This window comes from Mesocricetus auratus, unplaced genomic scaffold (assembly GCF_017639785.1).
Source record: "Mesocricetus auratus isolate SY011 unplaced genomic scaffold, BCM_Maur_2.0 contig_9880_pilon_obj, whole genome shotgun sequence".
NCBI classification, from domain to species: domain Eukaryota; kingdom Metazoa; phylum Chordata; class Mammalia; order Rodentia; family Cricetidae; genus Mesocricetus; species Mesocricetus auratus.
This window is the reverse complement of record NW_024430580.1, coordinates 22,481-31,197: the sequence shown is the minus strand read 5'-3', so window position 1 is coordinate 31,197 and position 8,717 is coordinate 22,481.

The following is an 8,717-nucleotide window of genomic DNA, read 5'->3' as shown; positions in this document are numbered from 1 at the left end:
ATGCACATGTAAACTTCCAGAGACTGTGGCAGCCTGAACAGGGCCGGTATATATCTGCACCAGAAGGAGTCTTAGAGCTGACAAGAGAAGTAGCCACAAACCACCATCTTTAACCCAGAGAAGCTATCTCCAATTGATAAACACCCACAAAAAATAGTTTTCTCCAATAAAGTATCAGTACCTATACAAACCACAGCTAAGTGCAGGCCTTGTGCCCAGCAGTAGATGGCCCATGAAAAACATACTCAATGGTATTTAGAGGTTGTTTTGTCTCATGATGCCATATGGATTGTTTGTCTTCCTTCTCTTCTCATTCTCCTTCCTCTTCACCTTAAAGATCATTTGCTTACACATTATGATGTCTTCTTTATACTTATTGTTGGATCTGTGAGACAGAACGTGTGTGTGTCAGTGTCTAGTGTCTGTATTTGCTTCTTACAGTTTTTCTTTGGCTCTGTTTTTTTCTTATTTTTTGTTTTACCACATTGTTTGTTTTTACTTTTTTATCTTAAGTTTTGTAGATGCCTGTTGGCTGTCCAATAAGCGAGGAAACACAGGGCATGAATTTGCATTGGTGGGGAGGCAGGGAGTGTTCAGGAGTAGTTGACTAGAGGAAACCCTAGTCAGAATATATTGTATGAAAAAATCTATTTTCAATAAAAAAACTGTTGTGTTCTTCATAGAAATAGCATTGTCCCATTCTTCTAGTAGCAATTTCATGTCCATCAAATTTCGTACTTCCTGTGCTTAACCTTCTCACCCTCCATCTTGTACAAGAATCCATGAAGAAGGCTCCCACTGTGTTGGATTTGTCCTTATTTGCCTCACTCCACTTAGCGGCCCTCCATTAGACATGCCCGTGTTCCTGTTCCCTCTCAACCACAGCACTCAGAGCTTACCTTCACTTCCTTCTTCCTTCCTGTGATGAGCAGTCATCTTGGACACACATCCCATTTTCTTTCTGTGCACCTAAGTGCTTCCTGATGCTCAACAATGAAGTGCTTCATCTTTATCTCAGTGTGCTACTAACAAACATCAATTATTTGTACATGCTTGAGTAATTCTGAATACATTCAGGGCTGTCCACCAAGGAGAATTGGGAATATCAAGAATTTCTCCATCACTTATCTATGCCTGTTCTGATGTCTTCTGTTGCATTTGTATTTTTATTTTCTACGTCACTCAAATCATCCAACATAGTAAATCTGTATACATACATTCATTCCTTAAAAAAAGCGCTAACACAAACTAAACATGAAGTTGTCAATTGTTCCCAATTTGAATTTCTGATACTATGTGAAATGCTTCTATCCTTTTTTTAAAGTAGGTAATTCTATTATATTCAAAAAGAGAAACTATGAATAGCTCTTTTTCTTTGTCTTGATATATTAAGGTGGATGTGGGATATGCTTATCTCATTCTTGATTTTAAGAGACGATGATGTCACTTTCCCCCATGCATTAAGCAGCTGGTTGTTTTTAACATATTGTCTTTACCATCATATGGAAAATTTTCCTATTCCAAGTATCTCCAGATTTCTCATCCTGAGGAAACATTCAGTTTTGTCAATGTCTTTTTTTTACATCTTTTGAAATTATCAAATGGGTTTCTTTGATTTTATTTACAATATGTAACATTTATTAACGTGTTTGTATGTTGAAGGATCATTTCATTATTGGACAAAATAACTTATTCATTTTATGTTCTTTTATCTATTTTTTAATTCTTATCCTTGCTGTTGTTACTTTATGTTTAATTTCATATTTGTTAACAATTCATTGTGATCATATTACTCTATTACTCTCTGTCATGCCCCCCTCCTGTTGATATCTTTCTTCAACCAATCTCTTTCTTAATTTGTTGTTTTATAATTTTTTGTTTTTATAATTTACTTATCATACAATCTTTATGTCTTTGCATGTTTTTTTGTTTCTTTTGTTGTTCATTTCCTATTGTGTTGGATATTTTAAGACAGGAAGCATTTCAATTTGTTGGCTTTTATACAAACTGTCTTATGAACTAAAGTATTTTAGAGAAATCTTTGTGTGTTGCTGAGGATACCTTCTCCAGAGTTGTTTAATGAAGTACTAGGCACTTATATATGAAATCTCTTTTAACTAAAGTGGTTTATTTCTGAAGCTTCCTTGTCAATTTATGTACTGAATGATACATTAATAAGATTTGGAATCGGGTGTAATGGTACTTGCCTATAATCCCAGCAGTCTAGGATCAGAGACAGGCAGATCTCCATGAGTGCAAGGTCAGCCTGGCTTATATAGTGCATGTCAAGCCAGCCAGGCCTACACAGTGAGACCTTTTTTTCAGTAAAACAAAACAAGACAAAAAAAAACAAGGAAAGAAGCAAAAAGAAGTTGTATATTAAGCCACCATAATGTAATTGAATTTACTGGCATACACTCAACACCCCACACACACCACACACACACACAGCATACACACACCACACACACACACACACACACACACACACACACACACACACACACAAAGAGATGTCTCTTTTTGGTTGATGAGTAAAACTCTGTTTGCCAATATGGAAGCAAGATAGGTGGGACTAAGAGAGAAGGAAGATTATGGAAAATGAAGTGGAGAGTCACCATGTGATCCCAGGAGGAGAGGATGCATAGACTGGCATTTCTCAGTAAGATAAGACCTTGTAGAAATACATATATTAGTAGTTATGAGTTAATACTTAAGACAGGGATAGTCAATAAGAAGCCCTAGGAATTCGTCAATAGCATTGTAACATAAATAACTGTGTGTTATTTGGGGTTGACACAGCACTAGGACCAAGATGGCAGGAATAGTTATTTGTAACAAATTTACATTTAGGATTACAGCTGAGAGATATGCACTAATCCTATAATTTGGAGGGTTTCCAGTGGATTTGAATAACAATTCTGAGCGAAACCAATTAAATGTTTTCTTTATAAGAGTTGCCATGGACATGGTGCTTTTTCACAGCAATAGGAAACCTAGCTAAGACAGAAGTTGGTACCAGTGACCTGGGTATTGCTCTGATAGGTATGACCATGTTTTTGTTTGAAGGAAATTGAATTTGGGTACTTTGGGTTAGGAAAACAGTGGGATGCTTAAAGCTCTGCTTAATGGGCCATCCTAGTGGGATCGTGAAAGACAGTGGTACTAAGAGTTATTTGAACTGGCAGGGTGTCATATAAGAGGTTTTAGAGGAGAAGAATTTTAGTATGTTAAATAGAGATCATTGTTCTAATATTTTGAAGAAGAAAGTGGTTGCCCTTTTCCCTTGTCCTCAGAGTTTGCCTGAGACTAAAGTGAAGACATTTGGATTAATTCCATTGGCAGAGGAAATCTCAAAACAGTCTAGTATAAAGTCTGTCGAGTGGTTATATGTGTTAAATTTAATGAATATTTACAATGAATAGGAGAAATAGAAATCTGAGCACAATAAATTGCAAAATATAAAATTTAAGGAGAAAAGGATCACCAAAACTGTAATGGAACTAAGTCCTATGTTCAAGGCTATGAACATATTTTAAAAAATGCAATAAGGGGAATGGTGACCTCAAAGCCCGAGATCACACCCAGACAAGTTTACCTTGTGAGTTAAATAAAAGTTTAGAGCAGAGTGGGGTCATGCACACCTTGAATGGCAGCACTGGGAAGCTAAGTCTCACATATCTCTGAGTTTGAGGCTAGCTTGTTCTACAGAGCAAGTTTCAAGACAGGTAAGTTTAGGCAGTGAAGGACAGAAATCTGGTGAAGACATAACTGAATAAGGAGGCCATGTTCCAGCCCTGGGAAGCTGTAGAACTTGGCTGGTTCAGCCATGCTGTTCTGGCTTTAGAGTCAAGGACAGAAAAACAGGTTATAGAATTTGCCTCCACACCTAAAGTAAGCCACTGAAGCCAGGAATGTGTCATGGATGTTACTGAACAGAGGTCTAGTAGAGAGGCCATTTCATGAAGCTGTGAAATTGAAGCCTGAATTTCCTTGGAGACCCCAAGGTGTTAGAGATGCCACAGCCATGGGATACCTGCTGAGGAAAGTGCCTAACTGGGAGAGAAACCAGCCCAAGAGAAAGAAATGTGTTGCAGTCACCAAAGCTGAGCAGAGTTGGAGATCTGAAGAGCATCTTGATATCAGATATGGACACCTGAGTTTGGAGTTTTATAGCCTTGCTTTGTTCCAGTATTTCCTCACTATATTCCCTTCCCTGTATTTTGAAAGGGTAATGTATATCCTGCGCCATTAACTTTGATTTTGCAGGGGATTATAGTTAAGAAATTGCATGAATCTCAGAAGAGGCTGTGAACTATGGACTTTAAAAAATAATTGAGACTGATATAGACTATGGAGATTTTTGAAGATGGACTAATTAAATTTTACATTATGATATTATTATAAGCTTTTGGGGGCCAGGGAGTGGAATGTAGTAGTTTAATGTAATTGGCACCCATAAACTCACAGGGAATGGCACTAATAGGTAGTGTGGCTTTGTTGGCATTGGTATGGCCTTGTGGGAAGAGGTGTGTCACTGCAGTTCAGGATTTCCGATTTCCTAAGCTTGAGATACCATCCAGTTTCTCAGTCTACTTCCTGATGACTGCAATATGTAGGACTCACAGCTCCAGCACTATGCCTGCCTGATGATAAAGGACTGCACCTCTGAGCCTGTGATCCACCCCAATTAAATGTTTTCTTTTATCAGAATTGCCATGTTCATCATGTCTTTTCACAGCAATATAGACTGTAACTAAGACAAGGCATTTGACCCCAAAGTGTCATACATGTCTCATAATGTAAAATCCATGTAGCCCTTCTTTGAGAGTCCCCAAAATCTTGTTTGTTTGTTTGTTTGGTTGGTTTTGTTTTGTGGGGTTTCTCTGTATTGTTTTGGAGGCTGTCCTGGAACTCGCTCTGTAGACCATGCTGGCCTGGAACTCACAGAGATCTGCCGAGAGTCCCCAAAATCTTAATGGTTTCTACATTTCTCAAAAGCCCAAGTCCAAAATCTCCTCTGAGATAAATGTCTGTGAATCTCCATGAATAATAAAATACAGAAGACTTCCTTCTGAGGTGCTGTGGTAGAGAAATCATTGCCATTCTTTAAGGCAGAACAAGAAAATATCTGACCAAAGCAAAACTAAGCCAGAGAATAAAAATATTAAATTCTGTAGATCTGTACCTGGCATCCATGTCACATGTTATTATGGCATTGATTCCAGTAAGCTCAGATATTGCTGCTTCTAATGCTTATCTCTTGTGGCCACATGGCTTCTCTCTGTGGCTGGTTCCATTAATTCCCGGCTCCTTTCCTCTTTAGCATTCCAAATTCCTGTCCTCTTCAATATCCTTGGGTTCCCATTTTGGCTTAGTTTTTTCCTTCACAGCTTTAAATATTACATGTTGGGGGTATTCTTGCAAATATGAAACTGTTTTGCTCATTGCCAAGAATCTTGGGTCTCTTTAAAATCTATGACGGCATCTCTTGTCAACATCCAAACAATTTACTTCTAATCCAAACCCTTCCTTCTACCTTTCAAATCCACTGGCTCATTACTATCTGATAATACAAGCAGCATTCAGTGCTCCATTCTCAAACCAAGAATTAACAGGAACAACATAATTAACAGTCTAACATTTCCTAATTGTGAGCTCCAAAACTTCTAAAATCCAGAAACAACCAAAATCAAACAAGGTAAACACTCTGTCACACAGTTCAAAGGGTAGCATCTGATGCTCATAATAACTTGGGCCACCAAAAGTATTGGGGAGTCGCATTCCTCCAAATGGCCCATAGCCGGTCTTGTCTGATATGTAATTGTTCTGGCAACTTTACTATCCTGTAATTTCCATGATAACTTAAACATCATTTTCACCAAATTTATACAGTGGCCTACCTGATAGTCCTCTCAGGGTCCAACCCTACCACACACTGCCTGACCTCAGTTGCCTTTTATGTCCCCCCATATATTTTGTCTTTCATAATGTCAGATACAGTAAAAGGAAGTTCTGATGACAGTTTGAGATGAAGCCTCAACTCGTAGGCCCACAACTGTTAACAACATCTGTGTGCAGACCCTCAAGAAATACTTTCCTATTTTCCCAGTGATGAACCCAAGGTTTCTGCTTAATGATACTAATCTCTCTGACAGTTACAGTATCTACATTGTCCATACGCTCCTTTCCAACAATGCTTACTTACCTAACACACAATTTCTTTTTCAAACAAATTAATCCATTATGTTTAAATTTAACTTCACTAAATCTCAAAGCACATGGACAGAATGATGCCAAGATCTTGAAGAAAATACAGAAAGAATGGTCCCTAGCCTAGTTACTGACAGGGTCCCTGCTCCACTCAGATCCCCATAAACTGGGCTCCACTATTTGTACCTTTCTCAGAATTCTTTTATATTAGATGTTCAAGATTCTTTTCTGTTCCTATGAGAAAACATTCTGACCAAAGGTAACTTAAGGAAGGAAAGGATTTGCCTGGTTTGTGCTTATGGATAATAGTTCATCTTCAGAGGGACTCAGGATAGAAATTGAAGCAGAAACAAGAAGACAAATGTCATGCTCTAAACATTAAATAAAATAGAAAAATGGGACCTCTAGAAGAAAACTGAAAACTTAAAATTCAGTTATGTAACTACGTGGGACCTAGGGAGATGAAGCTTGAAGAGGTGTGATGTCAACTGCAGATCCATACTCCAGGCAATGGTGAAAAGGGAGACTTTCCTGACAGGCATTTAAATGGGAAGTGTCCCACAGGCATAATGGTGGTGACATATGTGTAGGTATTCAGTCCCACACATTGGCTTTTCAGTTATTCTATGACATTTTAATCTAAATTAATTATAGCATTAAAAATTAGAGAAGTGATAGATAATATGTTGGTATAGTTTCTCCCTACTCTGTAGCAATGTGAGCCCCCACACTGATAAAATAATTAACAGAAAGTGTCATTGATATTGGTAAAAAAATTACCTAAACTATAGACCTCAATGAGACTGCATCATTTTGAACATCTCACATGTTGCAGGGTTCTGGGCAGTGCCAATGCTGGATGTTATAAAATGTGCAGAGGGAGGATCCTGTCACTATACAGGAAGCAATGAGACTCAAATAAGGCCAGACATACTCCTTTTATATCAACTCACAAACACTACTAGAGGTCACATGTGAGCCCAGGACCAAGATCCCTAGGACCAGTCAAAAGCCCCACAGGTACTCCCAAAGCCATCATCCTGGATAAACAAGTGTCCACTAATTGGTAGATACAGTCAAACCACATCCAAAGCACAACATTCTTCCCATGGTGACCCTCTTGTGTTCCAAATGAAATTGTAATTTTTAATGGAAAGGAAATGAAGATACCTGTGATTTAAAGGATTTAAGGTTAAATCATAGAAGAACAGGCTTAGAATTCAGAGCATTTTTACTGGAAGAAGATTAACAAATTTCATAGAGTAGGTTATAGGAACTGGTACACATGCTGAAATCTGTGGTTCAAGAGGTGGGTGAGCCAACACACTTATGTGTACTGATGGAATAAAAGAAAAATAACATTTCTGTTCATAGGTGCTAGCTTTAACCCCAAATATGGGAGGAGAAAGACCACTGACCTAAATCATCATGGCCACATAAATTTAAAAAAAAACAGTTAAAGCAAGCATTTTGACTCATGTACATGAGCTTCTGCTCCCTTGATAAGGAAAAAATCCACTGGGTAAACTAAGATACTTATTAAAGAGAGCAACCACTTTCATGGGAAGCACTCTGCCCTCCAAATATAGCCATCATCCAAGAGAGGGGTGGCACCCACCTTTTCCTTCGTTTATATCCTAAATCTTACCACATACACATGACTATGGGGCAAGATGCAGGTACCTGGTCTCTTTCTACATTCCCTAAGATGGGGTTCAAGCATTGAGCATTGGATGTGAAGAAGACAGGGCTTTTATTGATGAGGAGTGTACTTCTCTATGCCGTGAATATATGTTTCTCTTATTGGTTGATGAATAAATGCTGAATAGCCAGTAGAAATTCAAGAAGTATAGATAGGGCTACCAGACTAGGAGAAGCCTGGGAAGAGGAAGGAAGAGAGGAGCCACCATAAAGACACCATGTAGCTGCAGAGAGAGCAAGTGCAAGGCATCACTCATAAGCCAAGACAAAGTGGAGATACATAGTTTAAGTGAAATGGGTTAATCATTTAGAGAGAGCTAGCCAATAACAAGCCTGATCTTTAAATGGATGGCACTAGAAGAAACCATCCTGAGTGAGATAACCCAGTCACAAAAAGGCAAACATGGTATGTACTCACTCATATATGGATTGTAGACATGAATCAGGGGAGTGCCAGCCTACAATCCCACTGCCAGAGAGTCTGGGAAACAGGAAGGACCCTAATAGAGATATGCATTGTACCCCAGAGAAGGGGGAATGAGGCAGTATCTCCTCAGCAGATTGGGAGCATGGGGAGAGAGGGGAGAGCGAACCAGGAAAAAGAGAGGGGGAGAAGATGAGGGGAGAGGAAGACATGCGGGAGCAGGAAAGTTGAGTTGGTGGAAGAATAGAGGAGAGCAAGATGAGAGATCCCATAATAGAGGGAGTCATTCTAGGTTTGAGGGAAGTTCTGTCAGTAGTGCGATTTCCAGATTCTACAAGAATGACACCAACTGGCATGCCCCTCCCTGATAATGATTTTG